This window comes from Gymnodraco acuticeps, unplaced genomic scaffold (genome assembly GCF_902827175.1).
Source record: "Gymnodraco acuticeps unplaced genomic scaffold, fGymAcu1.1, whole genome shotgun sequence".
Lineage (NCBI taxonomy): Eukaryota > Metazoa > Chordata > Actinopteri > Perciformes > Bathydraconidae > Gymnodraco > Gymnodraco acuticeps.
The window spans coordinates 1633522-1652058 of NW_022990652.1; the positions used below are offsets into that span (position 1 = coordinate 1633522).

The 18537-nt window shown below is 41.0% G+C and overlaps 1 pseudogene; it reads left to right on the plus strand.

Moving 5' to 3' along the window:
- LOC117554908 overlaps positions 1-18537 on the plus strand; it is a 75700-nt pseudogene that overhangs the window by 41978 nt on the left and 15185 nt on the right.

Consider the following 18537-nt stretch of genomic DNA (forward strand, 5'->3'; position numbering starts at 1 on the left):
GATGAAAAACCTGTTGCTGGAAAACAAGAGCCACCCACCACGTCATTATTTGGCACAAAAATCAGTTTTCCTTGGCAGGCAGAGCCACCGAAATCACAAGCTCCAGTTGTAACATCCCAACCCAAAACTGACAACAAAGCAACACTTGGTCAAACTCAAACTGTACAAAAGGTTGCAACAGCCGATGCACAACAATCTGAATCGGTAGGTTCATCAGATGATGTTGCAAACCCCCAGATTTGCATCTCCACTCCTGAAGTAGATCCTTCAGCATCCCTGACCCAAAAGGAGAAGGAAGGGCTTGTAGAAACATACCCCTCTGCAGGTCCTACCTCTGGAGTGCAGCTGGACATCCAGTCCAAGAAGGATCTATTGAATGCAAAAAGGCTAGTAAAAGCATAATAAATGGCATCCTCCCACACCATTTATGATGCATTGACGTTTTGGAAAAACTGTATTCCCTGTTCAGCTCTGCAATCCATCCTCAATAGTTACATTTCATATTTAGCTTGAGTTTATGTATGTGTGTGCATGAGTGTTTGTGTGTGTTTTGAAATGATTCTTAGTTTTATGTGTAGCACCTTCATAATTTTACATGTCATTTTAAAACAGAATTCCAAAACTAAATTTACATCTTAATATATTCATGGTGAATGTACTAATAATGATGTATATTGCATGTACGAAAGACAAGTCTTTTGAGATATTTATAGTTAAATATAAGCATACAACATTATAAACGATATACATTTAGTTTGAGCATGGAATTCTGATCTGTGTTGTGTTTTTGCTTTAGGGTGGAAATAATTGTTGTTGTTTATATATACAGTAAACAGAAATCAACTTTTGTATATCTTTTAAAATTGTATTCTGAAAGAAATGTAGCTAATCTGCATCATGCCCCATGAATATAAAAGTGGTTCTGAAAATGGGTAAACATTTAAACGCAGGTCATGTTATAATCCCCACTTGTCTAACCTTGGCCACTGGAAGAAAAACTGTAACATCTAGAAATAGTATTTTACCTTGTGCTGATTTAACAAAAAAAGTAATGTGACAATATTTTCCTCACTCCTCTCTCCCAATTGTAGTCCAGTGGAAAGTAGTCGCTTTGGGTCATCAGGAAACCTGAGCCAGACCAGCTCCCAGCTTAGTGAGACTGGCCAGAGCACTGGAGGGTCAGAACTGGAGGAGTCCTTCCACTCCTACCACAGTACTAGCTTTCACCCCTCCACCAATGGGCAGCCACGCACCAATGGACAACCTCCTACAAATGGACACTATACCGTCGGTGAGCAGGAGATACGTAGGCTGACCTCTGAAGAAGGACAGGGCCTGAAAAACAACACTCCAACAGAAAGGGGGACCTCTAAACTCCTAAGGTATGCTCTAAATTCAATTTGGTAATATATGTGCTATGATGAATATCCATAAGAACTGAGTCAAGTCTTTCTTTCCATCCATGTAATCCAGGTTCCATGATGATGGACCGCCATTACCCTTTACCCCATCGAGAATTCGTTGGTTGAAGGCCATCAATAAAGTCAGGGTTCAGCTCCGGGAGGTAGGCAGTGGTTTAATAGAGTTGCTCTACCAATATCTGACTTCTAATCACCTCTGAAGTCTGACTACCCTTTATACTTTACCATAAACACACAAAAATTAAGCTGCACTCACATGATCCGCGATTTTCTCTTTGCTCACTGCGAGTTTGCGCGCATAGCCTTGGAAGGAAGTTTTGTTTCTATTGTTGGCTCCCTTTCTGGCTTGCGCCACTTCCTACTGCTGTCAACTGATTGGTTGCCCCTCAAAAGGTCAGCGGTGAATGAGGTCAATGTTTGAATAATATATACTTTAAACGCAGCGCTTTGCAAGAATTTCCTTTCTCTCCGTAGGAGCATAACGGCAACGTCAGCATTGATGCAGTTTTTCGACATATCGTGTGAATGCAGCTTAAGACGCATATAGATGGATAACACATCTGCGAATATTTGTATGTTGTTGAGTTTTACCTCTTTGGTAGTTTAAAATTATGCACCAAAATGTCACAAAATAGTTTTTTTGAGACAACACCTGTATGCTCCTCTGCAGGTTGCACACATGTATTTTTAGAAACGGAAGTCAATTACACACTTTTGATAGCGTCTGGGCAGCAATAGTGGAACTACTTGCGATTCAGCAACTCATTAAAAGCCATAACATAAATGTTTTTCAAGTTATGGATGAGTGTATTTGATTTAGTGTCACCCACCTCTATATTTCTTGCATATCAGATCTGCTTTTATGCGATAGCCATCCAGCAAAAATGCTGCTTTAATAGAGGTTCCAAGAAACATCTAATATTTAATAAATCGGATGAAACTCCAGTTATGATGAAGTTAGCTCTCCCTATGTTTACATGGGTCAATCACTAATTTCTAGTATTATCAGAATCTGTAAAAGAATATGAAACAATATATTTTGCACTAATACCCAATGAACCAATATCTGTAGTCCAGGGACAAGATACAAATAAGGTTTGTACTGATGAGTTGTATCTTCTGCTCATTTGAATCACCCAGCATCTCATCCCTAAGGGTGGACAAAAATAATTGAGTGTTTTCAAGAATTTGAACAATCTAATGAGCGGGGACGTTCTAGCTTAGAAGATGGGATGTGGGAATTGCATCATGATAGCCATTCATCAATCAATCATGTGTATAGTTTATAATTTTTCAGATCAAGGAATTAACTTGAGTTACTTACTTACTCGAGTAATAATTGTTAATTTTTACCATTTGGAGCCCTTCTTTTTTCTGAAAAAGAAAAATAGATAATACAAATTGAGGCATTCATATGACATTGTTTTTGTCTCCATCATATTTGACTTTTGGTGTCGGGATAAGATGGCATGTAGCCTCACATTGAACTACATTGTACAATACCATATAGGATCATTTGTATCCAGCACATGTACAGTGGGGCAAAAAAGTATTTAGGCAGCCACCAATTGCGCAAGTTCTCCCACTTAAAAAGATGAGAAAGGCCTGTAATTTTCATCCTAGGTACACTTCAACTATGAGAGACAGAATGGGGGGAAATAATCCAGGAAATCACATTGTAGGATTTTTAATGAATTAATTGGTAAATTCCTCAGTAAAATAAGCATTTATGCGGCTTTCACACCAGCGCTTTTCCCTTTCTAGCTCCGAGCGGGAGCTTTTCTGGTTCAGCTCAGGTTTCCCTTTTCTGCTCCCGCTCTGTTCACACCGCCCAGAGCTGCCGCTGCTGCGTCATGACGTCACCGTTTACGTGCCTGCTTCATAAAATCCAAACCGCACGGAAATCCCTCACATCGACAACAACAACAATGGCCGATTGTATTGAAGCGCTGTTCGCTTTGGTTATCCTCTTACGAAACGAAATGGAAGGCATCGGACGACTTTACAAGGGACAACTTTACTTGGAACTTTACAAACATCACATGCAGGCATTTTGTTGTTGTTCAGGAGGTTGATCCCGCCCATGCCCATGCCCCCGCCTCGACGTAAGAGAGACGTAAGCGCCGCCGCCTCTTAGCTCCGAAGCTCCGAGCCGGAGCTGAAAACGCGTTGGTGTGAAAGGGGCATGAGTCACCTACAAACAAACAAGATTTCTGGCTCTCACAGACCTGTAACTTCTTCTTTAAGAGCCTCCTCTGTCCTCCACTTGTTAACTGTATTAATGGCACCTGTTTGAACTCGTTATCAGTATAAAAGACACCTGTCCACAACCTCAAACAGTCACACTCCAAACTCCACTATGGCCAAGACCAAAGAGCAGTCAAAGGACACCAGAAACAAAATTGTAGACCTGCACCAGGCTGGGAAGACTGAATCTGCAATAGGTAAGCAGCTTGGTGTGAAGAAATCAACTGTGGGAGCAATTATTAGAAAATGGAAGACATACAAGACCACTGATAACCTCCCTCGATCTGGGGCTCCACGCAAGATCTCACCCCGTGGGGTCAAAATGATCACAAGAACGGTGAGCAACAATCCCAGAACCACATGGGGGGACCTAGTCAATGACCTGCAGAGAGCTGGGACCAAAGTAACAAAGGCTACCATCAGTAACACACTACGCCGCCAGGGACTCAAATCCTGCAGTGCCAGACGTGTCCCCTTGCTTAAGCCAGTACATGTCCAGGCCCGTCTGAAGTTTGCTCGAGAGCATTTAGATGATCCAGAAGAGGATTGGGAGAATGTCATATGGTCAGATGAAACCAAAATAGAACTTTTTGGTAAAAACTCAACTAGACGTGTTTGGAGGAGAAATAATGTTGAGTTGCATCCAAAGAACACCATACCTACTGTGAAACATGGGGGTGGAAACATCATGCTTTGGGGCTGTTTTTCTGCAAAGGGACCAGGACGACTGATCCATGTAAAGGAAAGAATGAATGGGGCCATGTATCGTGAGATTTTGAGTGACAACCTCCTTCCATCAGCAAGGGCATTGAAGATGAAACGTGGCTGGGTCTTTCAGCATGACAATGATCCCAAACACACCGCCCGGGCAACGAAGGAGTGGCTTCGTAAGAATCATTTCAAGGTCCTGGAGTGGCCTAGCCAGTCTCCAGATCTCAACCCCATAGAAAATCTTTGGAGGGAGTTGAAAGTCTGTGTTGCCCAGCGACAGCCCCAAAACATCACTGCTCTAGAGGAGATCTGCATGGAGGAATGGGCCAAAATACCAGCAACAGTGTCTGAAAGTCTTGTGAAGACTTACAGAAAACGTTTGACCTCTGTCATTGCCAACAAAGGGTATATAACAAAGTATTGAGATTAACTTTTGTTATTGACCAAATACTTATTTTCCACCATAATGTGCAAATACATTCTTTAAAAATCAGACAATGTGATTTTCTGGATTTTTTTTTTCTCATTTTGTCTCTCATAGTTGAGATATACCTAGGATGAAAATGACAGGCCTCTCATCTTTTTAAGTGGGAGAACTTGCACAATTGGTGGCTGACTAAATACTTTTTTGCCCCACTGTACGTCGGTTCTAATCCTGCGGGTACAATCGTAAATCTTTAGTGGATGCTCGTAATGAAATCATCAGAATCTCTCAGCCCTAACTGTGGTTCATCGCCTTGATTAAGCTTTTTATGGCACGGCAGTAAAAGAGTACCTAATGTAGGACCTCGATTGGCTCCATTATCATGATTCGTTTGCATGGGATGGTTGAGATTAACATGTACTGTAAATGACGGCTGATTGAAGAGTATAACTGTAAAGCAAGGTGAAAGCTGTCTAATGCTGCGTTCACACCGGACGCGATGCGATGTATGGGGGCGGCGCGATTACATGTAAAGTCAATGCAGAGACGCGGACAGACGCAAATTCGCTCCGACGCAAGCATGAAGCAGTGGACGCGAATTCCACGGCGCGATTGAAGGGGGCCGCGACAAACGCTCAAGTTCAACTTTTTCAACTCGAGCGTCATATTCGCGTGACACGATCTCGCAGTAGCCAATCAGCGGTGAGGATCTCAGCCTGACGTTCAACCAGAAAACATCAGCTGTTAGCTGTTAGCAGTTAGCACACAGAGCTCACAGCTCCTCATATCTGTTCAGAAACTGGACAAAAGTTAAACAAGTACAAACCACAGACTGTCTGTGTCATGGCGAATACAGTCGCTGGTTTATTTATGTCTGTATAGGCCGTTGTTGTGAGTGTGGACGGAGCATATACAGCTTAGCCTGATCGACCCGATCTCCATTCAGAAAACAAGCATTTTAAAAGGTTTTCCGACTGTCGTCTGTCTTCAGACTTGTCAAGCATTAATTCATGGTTTTTACTAACCGGTATCAGTATGTTGTTACTTCGGCATCATTTAGAAACGTGTATTACAATTTAATCACGGTAAAATATGTTCATTTTATTGTATTTGTAGCTCCCGAGCCAGCGCGTCTTGTTTGAATGACATGAGTAAACACAGCTGGCAGCCGCGGTGAAACTCGAGCGTTTAGAGCGATGCGATAGGAGCGTTTAGAGCGATGCGATAGGGGCGATTAGAGCGAAGAGAATATTCGCATCTCGTCCGGTGTGAACGCAGCATAAAGGCAATTTAATACAGGATGAAGGCAAACACTTAGGACACAAGTCTAAATGCTGAAAAGACTGTAATGAATTAGAATGGGTTGTTAATCAGTACATCATCAACACTGACCAGGATAATAAGACATTGTAAAACATCCTCACATGCTTGTTTGCATTCGTGGAATAGGATAAGATGAGATATGTGGTGTGTTTACAGTTTCCTAGAAAATGTTTGGAAGCAGTGACAAGGGGCATTTAGAGCAGGAAATGGAGCTGGCTGTCAGACCAATTTCCAGTATCAGTTTGAAAACCCACTGGAATACAAATTATTTCTCAAAATGTTGCATTGACAAGTTAAAAGCAGTCAAGTATAGTTAAAGAAAAGCAGCAATACTGATGTGTTTATCAGGGGTGTTTTCACTTTTTTATGAATAGAAAGAGAAACATCCTGAATATCAGCTGCTGGCAGATGTGGATACAGAAATTGAGTGAATGAGACTGAGCTGGCACTCTCACAGCTTCAGATTAGCTTTGTGCTGGAATACATTGCCAGAGGAGGGAAAGAGAGGGAGAGAGCAAAGAAAGCATGCAAGAGGGTGGGAGGGGGTTAGGGATGGCTACTTAACCGAGGGTGAACTGCTGTGTGATCGCGCTCTACTACTGTCGCACTTGCCAGTAGAAGAGTCAGCACTTCTGCATCTCGGTCAGTTAAAGGAGATATGCTGGTGATTGATGGATTGATTGATTGAGAAACATTTCAACATTCACCCGAGCATATATATATTTGTTTTTAGTAAACAGGGAATTTTTCTTTACTGACCTACTCTGCAACCCTACATGCGGACTTAACAAATATTGCCAGATGATGTCTACAGGTTGTTCCGGATCATAATTTCCCTGATAAGGTAAGCATGACATTTTATTATTATTCTATTAAGCATTAAATCTCAAGTTTGTGTTGATTTTAATAATGTTATACATATAAACTCATGTGTGTTAATGTACATAGAAATGGTCGTCCAATGGAAACATCAGAATTTCCGCCATTTAAGTAGTCAGTTTATCAAAGTTTTTAAAGCAAATGTTATTATTTGATAAGATGTAAACTTAACAACCTCAAAATAAAATGCATTTTTGTATTCAGGCCACAGACCATTTAGCAAAGACAGAAAGAAGATTGCTGCAGGCTATTACAATGACTGTCCTGGAAATTGGGCCTGACCCCAACAGCCCTTCAACCTTTCTTTTTCCTGGACAGCTGACTTTTAAATCACTGACTATTAGAGGGCACCCATTGCAGATCATGGCTTCTTTCAAAAGAGCCAGTAGCCCTCCAGAAGTGAAGTTAATTTTGGGGATTTATTTAATATTTGGTTGCTATGCGTCATACGACAAATTACTTTAACACAGATGTTCACATTTCTTATTCAGACAAACATAATCATTTACCCATGGTATTTCAATCACAAGAGATAATGCTCCCAGTTTATTTCAGATTCCATTTAGCTGATACGCTCATGAGCTTAATTTCCAATTCAGTAGCGACTGGACACATTCTGTTCTGATATACTTGATTAGATTGTTTCTGCTCTACCAAACCCTTATCAGGCTAACACACACCGTCAGCGCTCAAGTGCTTATTGGAAAAATCAGTGCAGGGGTGTGTTAATGTAATTTGCAACCATCTGGAGTAATTTACTTTAATGGAATACAAAATCCAAATATTCTATATTGAGGTTTCTTCTAAAATTAATATAGAAAAATAATCAGTCAGCTCCAAGTCAAACAGTGGAGGAACGTTCCTAGACTCAAGCATGCATCCTTTAAAATATAGTATGCGAGACAGTTAACATGATTTTGTGTGTTTTTTGTTTGAGGCTGAAATTACACTAAAGCTTTTATTTCAGAACCTTTTATACGTAGGACTTTTTTTATTTTTTTTTATTACAGAAATAAAGGATCCGAATAAGAAAGAGACACGCAGGTTCCTGTATATATGTCATGTTCCTGCTGTTTAAATAGTCAAGTTACAAGTGTCAAGAAACCCCAAAAATGGCTTACTTACAAATCACTGCTGATCATTATGGGTGATCAGCAGGAAATGTCAACAGCAGCAATACATTCATAGGACTTTCTATATTCCTGGTCATAATATCTAAATGGCTATGCCAAGTGGACATAGATGATAACACTGAGCTGTGTCTAACAAATACTATGACTAAATGGAAGGAACATATGGGATCTGTAATATAATTGCTCAACTTGTGACCTTTCTTTTTTGTAAACAAGTCTATGCTTCCCTAAAACATGCATGATTCTCTGATACACATTTGGACAACATACATTCCTTGATAATGTAATGCCATTAGATAGATTATCGTTACACTGTTGGCTATGTAGAGCTAAAGTATCAAGTTGTGCAGCTGGTATGGGTGTGACATGGCCTTAGAGGAAAGAATTGACCTGTCATCTAATTACCGAGCTGCCTTTCTCTCTCTGCATCTTAATTCAGAGCATCTTAATTACAGAGATGTAAGCAGCTGCATGTAGTTTATTCTACAAGTTGCTACTCAGACTGAGAACAGGTCCCTTACAGACACTGTCTGTCCTCATGTTATACTGTACAGTATAGTCTCTGTGGCAACATTTAATATCGTAATAACAATTATATTTAAAGCCATGATTTATGGACTATTGAAACACAACCACTTAGTATTGACAATGAAAGCAGAAATTGTTTTCTCTCCGTTTGGTCTGTTGGTCATGAAAATGTCATTCCAGTAAATGCAAAATACAAAAGATTAATAATAGTCTTTATTGATGATTTCATTCTACTAAAAAAAATGCTATTGTCTTTTAAGTAGCATATAAAATATGTTATTGAATTGATGGTTTATAATCAGCTTGGTTGCTTTTTTTAACATCAGAGATATAGCAGAGGCAGAACTGCCAACCAACTAAGCTAAAAATATGATTCATATAATTATTGTATTGATACACAACAAATGCAGGTCAGCTCCTAAGTTTTGATTTATTTGTCAACAAAATAACTTGTCTTTTTGTCCGGCAGGTACTCAATCAATTGAAGTTGAAGGAATCACTGAGAGATCTTTCCATGTGTGGTAAAAGCTGATCAAAAGCTCAATTTCTCAGGGATGTTCCCCAGAGGACACAGTGGACAGGATGAACCCTATAAGCCAGAGCTACTTCCTCTCTCACCCAAGAGGCAAGATCTGGAGGAGAAGAGATCAAAGAGCCCCAATGTCGGAAGAAGAATGCGAAGAAAGTTGCAGAAGTGCCTGCAGGGGATCGAGGATAACTCCCTTTCTGACCTGTCGTCAGTGGACACTGCCTGCACCAAAGCAGACCTCATCCTGTGTGGGGAAAAGCCTAGTTCGGATTGCCTGGTGGGCGTTGGGGTCTTGGAGGATACTTTACCCAAACTGATAGAAAGGATCAAAAATAAAGAAGAGAAAAAGGAGATGGAAGATGAGGATGCTGAGCAAGGGTCGGGTAATATAGTGGAACATATCCTAAAAGAGCTAAAGGGCATCAACAAGATCCAGGAGGAAATTTCAGACCTGAGGCAGTATCTAACATCTGTGCGAGGCTCGGTAGATGAGGTATCTTGTTGTGTTGATGCAGTTCTCAGTGAAATAGGCGAGCTATACTCTGGGGCTTCAGCTGCACCTGAACCTAGTCCTGTTTCTCAAACCCCCCGCATCAGGAGAGGAAGTTTAGGTAGACAGAACGCCATCACTTCACTTCATGGGCGATACACCAGTCCACTGTTGGATTGCAAAGATTGTGGAACAGATTGTGGATGCATGCCATCTCAAAGATCACCCGAACAATGGCATGTCGATCGAGTCACTTTCCAATCAGAGCAACAAACGGACAAAGAAAACTCAAAGCAGAGTTCAAATACACACATGCTAGGCCATACAAAACCTGACCCCTGCTACCTGGATATTCAGCGAGGCCATGACTACCAAAGCACTAGCTCTTTGTCCTCGTGTCACAGCTCCAATTGTCAAGAAGCAAGCTTTATCTCTGGTGACACACAATATCAAAGGTGGCCTTCTGGTGATATGCACCACAGTATAAGCAGAGAAACAGGTTGGAGCGAGGAGGACATATACTCTTGTGCCAATAGTAGAGAAGGGTTAGAGAATTGTCTTGGTGTTTGGGACAGGTGTGCCACAGAGGAGACAAGAAACAGCACACCTGGTCATTCTTCTCATGACAGCTCTGAACATCTGTCATTACTGTTTGGCCAACATTCTATCTCTCCAACTAGTTCTTCTAGTATGGTTGACTGGAGGCCACCTAGACTACAAAAGGAGGAAGAACACTTGGAGTGTGACTGTTCGGCAAACTGCCCGTACTCGCGTAGCTCTGGTTACCACACCATGGGTGCATGTGCAAATGAAATGGGTAGCGATCCCTCCAGGAGCCTGAGTTGCTCCACCGTGCTGTTGACGGACTGTGATGATGGTTACCTGGAGACAAATTCACTGTGTGAGGACTGTCCATCTTCCGGTGATACTCTTGATCTGGGGTCTGCTGACAGTTTGGACAGGGAATGGACAGATCACATTAATTACAAGGATGAAGCAACAGAGTCTTTGTCACCAGAGTCTTCTGAAATAGATGCTGATAGCCCATCCAAGACCCCCAATGTAGGTTTTGATGTGACAACTTTAAGTAAGGCTGTACTCACTTTCAGGTCAGCTTTGAAAGGGGCTTTGAAAAAATTGGAAGTGCCTAACCCTGAAGGTGTTAAAGATGATAGTGGGACGGAGGCAACTGCATCACCTGTCGGTCAACGTAGTGAACCCAAGGAGGAAAGGAGCAGCACAGACTACACAGAGGGAGAGGTTAGTGTGACAGAGAATCACACTCAATGCGGCACTCCAAAGGAGGAAAGTGAGGCTTCAGTCTATGTGGATTATAGTGAGACACGTGAAAACATATCAAGTTTCCTTCAAGCATCCCCCTGTGACGCAAGCCCCTCTCCCTGCACCCCAACTGAGTATCACTCTGTAGAGATCTCAGAGGATAAAGGAGAATGTCCAACAGATGGGGAACTGTCCAACTCTGACTTAACACCAGACCATTGTCCAATAAAGAAGGACGACAGTCCACTGGGTACAGTACTCGGTACGAATGAGGTGCGGTTAAGTCCAATTAAGGAAAACCATGTTCCGGATGAGGTTATGCAAGAAAAGCACATGGATGCTAGTCACAAAGAGCGTGTAGCTAATTTCCAGCGCATTCTGAGGGAAAAGAGGCAATCGCGTCATAGACTGTCCAAATCTGCTCATGGGTCACAGGGCTCCCATGGCTCTCAAGGCTCCCATGGCTCTCAAGGCTCCCATGGCTCTCAAGGCTCCCATGGCTCTCAAGGCTCCCAGGGATCTCAATCCCAATCTCAAGATGAATTTTACCCAGGTATATTTTAATGATTGACTTCTACTGCTAAATAAGGCCAGAAACAACTGCCAACAAACACATTGTGTCATTATTAGATATAATGTGTGTATGTTGCATTGAGACTCAATGTATATAGAGTTATACTGCTATCATTTAGAAACACTTGTTGATTTAAGAGTCATTAGTTGATTGCTTGTGACTCTTTTAACCAGTTTCAAACATGCTTGAAATAGTTTGGTCAACTTCAGCTACTCCATATGGTTACTAATTGTTCTTCGTTTTTTCTACTTATTTTGCAGAGTGTGGTGGAGAAGATAATCAGGTTACTCATATAACACTTTCTCTATAGTTATGCTTTTTTTCCTGTTGATAATGTTGGGTTAACAGTTTTTCTTGTTCTCCATTATTTGTCTTTGTCAAAGGGAATGTCTGTGTGCACTGCAAAGAAAATAACAAATGATATACCCAAGTTATTCTATATGATGAATAGTTTATCATTTGTTTTATTCATGTCATGTTAGAGAAAGATTCACCAGTTCTGTTCCTAGTGCTAGTGTTTGTGCAGCTGCTTTATTTTACCCTAATGTTTTTTAAACAATATAAGAAACTTACATTAACTAAGAGAAAGTAAAACTAACTTATTTACGTGTTTCATACCCAGTCATATAATTGGTGGTTTGTGAAAGCCTTGAAATGTTTTATCTAGGCCTTCTGAATTACCTGGTTTTCTTTTAAAAGCAGATTGTAGGTAAACAGACTTTTATTATCTTAATTTCTGTGGTTTTGTATACATGTTCCTACATAATGTTGGTCCACCATTGCATTTCACAAAACAATTAAAGAGCCGAGCAACATTAATGTGTTTCTGTATTTTTTAAAAGCATCATCACTTCATTTTTATTTGACTTTGCATGTTCTGAAACATCAGAGAGGTGAAACTCAACCAAATGTAACTTTTTCCATTATTACAACGTTCCCTCTTCCCATAATACATACTGTTATTGTTTAGCCTTAACATTGTCAAGCTAAATTATCTTATTTCAAACCTTGTAGGTCCGAGATGAAGAACCCAATGCAAGACAAGCCTGGGACAAACCAGGGTAAGCCATATATAGTTACCCCAACATTTGTTTGGCTTAACACAATTCTCAGAATCATGTTTTGAAATATTTATTACAAATAATTAAAACAATTAACATTCAATTTAATACTGTTGTTTCATTTGATTATTAGGATAACCGTGAAAATGTAATACATTGCCATGCTTTGTTTGCGAGGACTTTTCATTCACCTTAATTTAATTATTCTTGATGCAAAGGGGCGGACCTGGTCTGTATGGAATTGACAGCATGCCAGACTTGCGTAAAAAGAAACCTCTCGCCTTGGTCAGCGACGTGGTCAGTACTAACTTGTCATTCACTATTATCTAAACTGTATGTCATACATCATCCTGTCTGTTTGGTTCATTCTATGTAAATGCATATATCTGTACTTGTTGGACCACCCCAGGAGTCACAGTTCTCTGTACCTTTTAGCTGAATTTAGGATGAGATTGTTATCAAAAAATGGAGAAAAATATTAAATCAGCCTTCTAATTTCTCTCTCCCTCCTCTCTTAAACCCAAAACTATTCCCCACAACTCTCTTGAATGCACTCACTCTCCTTGGTCAGGCTATGGTAAGTTAATAGAACCCAGTTGCCCCTTCCCTTTTCTACCTAAGTACCAAAATATCAAGTAGGACAAATAAAAAAAGTAGTTTCCTCGAACATATATGTCGATCACTTTGATCGCAAACCCCTGAAAAAACCTCTGAAAAAATTAAAACACTTGCATGCACCTTCTTGGTCATTGGTAGTTTGTATTCCTACTTGATATTAGCAGTAAAATATACTGTAACAAATCCTTCCTCCACCTTTTTGGTTTGTATTCTTTTTCACCCGCAAGCCACAAATAATAAAGGTACAAGGACAGAATATTCTACTAACACTCCATCAGAATGTCTGGCTGATGGTTTTGGTATCTGTTTATGGTGTTGTTACTGTACTGGTATAACGGTATCATTTGTAGCTGCTTAGAAATATTAATACTAACCCGGGTTTTGTGATCTTCTGGTAAGGATTCATCATTGGGAAAATAATAACCCTACTCACCACCCTTCCAACTACCCCAGCATCCTTTTTAACCACACTGACCCTTTATTTATTCATGGTAATATTTTGAGGTGTGCTTTGGTTGTGGGTTGTAGATTTGTTTCATAAATGCTAACATTTCGTCCGTCCGTCACCTGTTGTTCAGTCTCTCGTTCAAGCCAGGAAGGCGGGAATCGCTTCGGCCATGGCTGTACGGTCCTCGGTCAAGGACGGGGAGCTGGTGAGTACAACACCTTCAACTTCTTCTGGCTTCATTTTTGGAATCCACCAAAATATAACTATTTTGAGGCTGTAGTTGTTGTATGTTACCCTTTCTTCTTTCAACATAACTGAATCAGGAATTCCGTCTTTAACAAAAAATTCTTCCTTCTGTAGAAAAACCATGTGTACAAGAAGACCTTACAGGCTCTCATCTACCCCATATCCTGCACTACACCACATAACTTTGAGGTGTGGACCGCCACTACCCCTACATACTGCTATGAGTGCGAGGGGCTGTTGTGGGGAATTGCCCGCCAAGGCATGCGTTGTTCTGAGTGTGGGGTCAAGTGCCATGAAAAGTGCCAAGAGCTTCTGAATGCTGACTGTCTACAGCGTGAGTACCGTACCGAAAACAATTACTAACATTACAGGCTCTACTTCGAACTTGGATTTTATTCCTAAATACATCTCTTGTTGAATGTTCAGGTGCTGCGGAGAAGAGTTGTAAGCACGGGGCTGAAGACCGTACTCAGAATATTATCATGGCCATGAAGGACAGGATGAAGATCCGGGAAAGGAACAAACCAGAGATCTTTGAACTGATCAGGGAAGTGTTCATCATAAGCAAAGCCATCCATGCGCAGCAGATGAAGACCATCAAGCAGAGCGTACTGGACGGCACCTCGAAGTGGTCAGCCAAGATCACCATCACAGGTGAAACTGACAGAAAATTGTTGAACTCAACCACATTATTAACCTTCAGCATCATCCTCATCTGTTTCATCTGATTCTTTTTAATGGTTATTCCAAATGTTTTTGGTTTTCCCTCTTCGCGATAGTCTTTTGTGCCCAAGGTCTTCAGGCAAAGGACAAGACAGGATCCAGCGATCCATATGTTACTGTTCAGGTGGGAAAGACCAAGAAGAGAACCAAGACTATCTATGGAAACCTCAATCCTGTCTGGGAAGAGAAGTACCACTTGTAAGTCACCAATTTTCCTTGAATATTAAATGTTTGTATAAATGTAAAAACACTTAGCAAAGTTCTTTCTAATAGTCCCAAGCATACAACAAACTAAGAGTAGCACTACCTTTTTCTTCAGAAACTCAGTACCATCTCTCTTATTCATGCTGTTGAATCTTGTATACTTTTCTTTGGGTTATATACATTTTTTTTTCCTGTTATCTCGCTAGCGAATGCCACAATTCCTCAGATCGAATTAAAGTGCGCGTTTGGGACGAGGATGATGACATCAAGTCGAGGGTGAAGCAGCGGTCTAAAGAGGGAATCTGATGACTTCCTGGGCCAGAGTATAATTGAAGTTCGAACTCTGAGTGGAGAAATGGACGTTTGGTACAACCTGGGTCAGTACGCTGTCTTTGTTATGAACATTCAATCAGAAGCATAAGGTTTGTACATCAAACATTAAATAGAACCAAGTCAAGCCCAAACCTAAAAACTCATTCATGCTCTTTTTTTAAAGGATGAACATTTAGACATAAGGATAGCACCACTGTAAAAACGCTAAGTAAAAGCAATAGCAGCAGTTTCTCTTCACCTTTTCATCAATATAAAATGCAAAGTTGGAACTGTTCAGAGCAGTTTGAAACAAAATAAAAACAATTCTTAACCCGAAAAGTAAGTTCCCAAATGTAATTTAAACAACCCTGGTATGTCTAGTGTGACATTTTCATTAAAAAAACTGTGTGCAATGTTAACAGTAAATAGTTGGTAATTTCTTGTTTTGTAAACACAAATAACTTTAAAACTGAAGAGAAGCTACAGGTTACTGATGCAATCCACCATCTTGCTCTTGTGTGTACAGTCTGCATTTTCCTCTGTTGCTTGCAGGTCCTTGATCACAATGTTTCTACATAAACTGCTCCAAGTTTCCAAGAATCCCAAATGGAACTGGTTTAAAAAACTTGAGCTAGTTCAGTAGAAAGTTGTGCGCTGGTACGAAACACAAACTCCTTTTAAATATTTAAATACCTTAAATACCCACGGTCAATGGATCTTGACATACTGCATGTTGTTCCTCATTTACGATGTCTGTTTCGCTACGTTCTAACTTCGGCTTTGTTCCCACGTTCCCTCTTACATAGTACATTACTTTCTATTAAAGTAGAATTGATTTACTACCAATGAGGCGCACAGTCGTGACACATCTGTATTGTTCTGTTGTGCGTGTAAAAGTTCTGCTTGCAGAAAGTTCAGTCAGTGTGTAGTTTGAAGCTCATTAGCCATGCTTTTAAGACTGAGGCGTTCACTCCTTGAGCACCTCTTGTTTCTACTTGATTGAAGTGCTTTAAATGACTTAACCGTGGCTTTAATAAATCTCCCATTGAAACAGCATGACACTGAATATGAATGTGCCAATAAATCAGCTGTGTCTCACAATCTGGGATCCATGAAGTGCTCAATCTAATATCTCCCTGATAATCACATCAACAAGGACAAATATAAATATAGAAATAAGACTTTGAAGCAACATTTTCTCTATCTCTATCTTCTTGCACTTTCCCTGTTTCTCCTCCTGATGTGTGATTATCAAGAAGCAGCACTAGTCGGAAATCGACCGCTCAACATGTACTAATTACCCCTAATGATATGCCTGTCAGGGCAAATAGCAGGGGCGAGCTGCCAAGTACTACACCCTCCAGGAAAGCTCTGGTTCAAGTGTCTTCAGCCTACTGCCATTGTCTCCCTCACCCTCAAGCGTTGCCATTAACTGCAGAAACAGAACCCCCCCCTTATACATAGCTCTGCCATGGTAATAGCCTGTAATTAGTGTTAAACAGACCTTGATCCATGTGCGCCTCCATGTCATCGGAGTTATGAATCGAGAACGCATGTCCATGTATCTGAATGTAATTTATGTTTAATTACAGAGAAGAGAACGGATAAATCCGCCGTGTCGGGTGCCATTCGCCTTCAGATCAACGTGGAGATCAAGGGAGAGGAGAAAGTGGCTCCATATCATGTGCAGTACACCTCCCTGCATGAGGTATTTGATGTTTCTCTAGGCATGGGTTGTGCTAAACACACATGGTATCAATGAGCATTGCATGAAATTAGGAATTATGTTGTTGATAATCATGATAATCTTATTACTTGCCATGGTTGAATTGTTTGAAAATATTTTTTCTTTACTCAAATTTACGGAGGCCAACAAGTGAAAACAAGCTACAACGGCCCAAAACAGATCCATTAGGAGAAACGCGCTGCAGCGTCTGAGATGACGTATATAATAAAAACAACAACAAATGTGCCAAAACATATACAAATGAAGAAACATCTTAACCAATTTGACAAAACATGCACATTGTTAACCAAAAGCGCTGCATAAACAAAACACTGCAAGAAGCACACAACTGAGTGCGGAGCGCTTGCTTTTTGATATTCGGGGATTACAAAGTTGGCCATAATATTAGAAGGAATCATGCGATTACATTGTCAAAAAAAACTGTTGGCCAACTTTATAATCTGTATTGTCAACAAGCGCTCAAGGTGTGCATCACCTCTAGTGCCCCCGTTTTGGTTGTGTTTTGAGTTTCTTGCATCGTTTCGTTTATGCAGCGCTTTTAGTAAACACTGCGCCTTTGTTTCATCAAGTTGATTAATGTTTTCTAAATGCTGCACAAGGGTTGTCAAGTTGGTGAAGATGTTTCAGCATTTGCATGTTTTTTGTCACATTTGTGTTTTTATACTTGCATCATTACTCAAGCTGCAGTGTGTTTCTCCTAATGGAAGAGTTTTGGCTTGTTGTAGCATGTTTGCACCTGTCGGCCACCGTACAATCGTACTTCAATCTCAAAACATAAGGCAAAAAGGCTGGAAGAGACCTACTGTATGAAAGCCATTCAGATGACATTAACACATTGTATCCGTGCATTACAGAACCTGTTCCACCACTACACCGATGTTCTCGGCCAAGGCGGGGTGAAAATCCCAGAAGCTCGCGGAGACGACTCCTGGAAGGTCTACTATGACGACGTAGCTCAGGAAATCGTGGACGAGTTTGCCATGCGCTATGGGATTGAGTCAATCTACCAGGCCATGACGTAAGTATCAGATATGAACTTTCTCCTCAGCCTTGTCCATGTGTTTGTCCCATCCACCTTTTGCTCTCACATCAAAGTGCCTCTCAGTGGCTTAGTAGTTCCCTGTTGGCCTCCGAATGAAGGAAAATCAATTATAAATGGGCGGAGGATGGATTTGTCTCCATGGGATGTCATGCAACAATATAAATGCCTTATAGCTTGGCCCATCACTCACCCAAAGCACACCCCAATGGGACCATCCTTCTCTCTAAATGTGCCAATGAGCTGACGGCAGATGCAACGACGGCAGGGCAGATGTTTCTAAAAGGGATCATTAGCTGAAAACAAGTTGATTACGCAGGCTGGCCAAATAAAGACATGGCCCTGTACTCCCACGTTGCTTTGAAAAAAAAGCTTTCCTCTGTGACAAACAAATGTCCCAGGTCTTCATCAAGCATTCCCTGTGCTTTTCTTTCAAGGCACTTTGCCTGTCTGTCATCTAAGTACATGTGTCCCGGGGTTCCCGCGGTGATGAGCACCCTGCTGGCCAACATCAACGCCTTCTACGCCCACACAACCGCCTCCACCAATGTGTCCGCCTCCGACCGCTTTTCTGCTTCCAATTTCGGGGTTTGTATTAA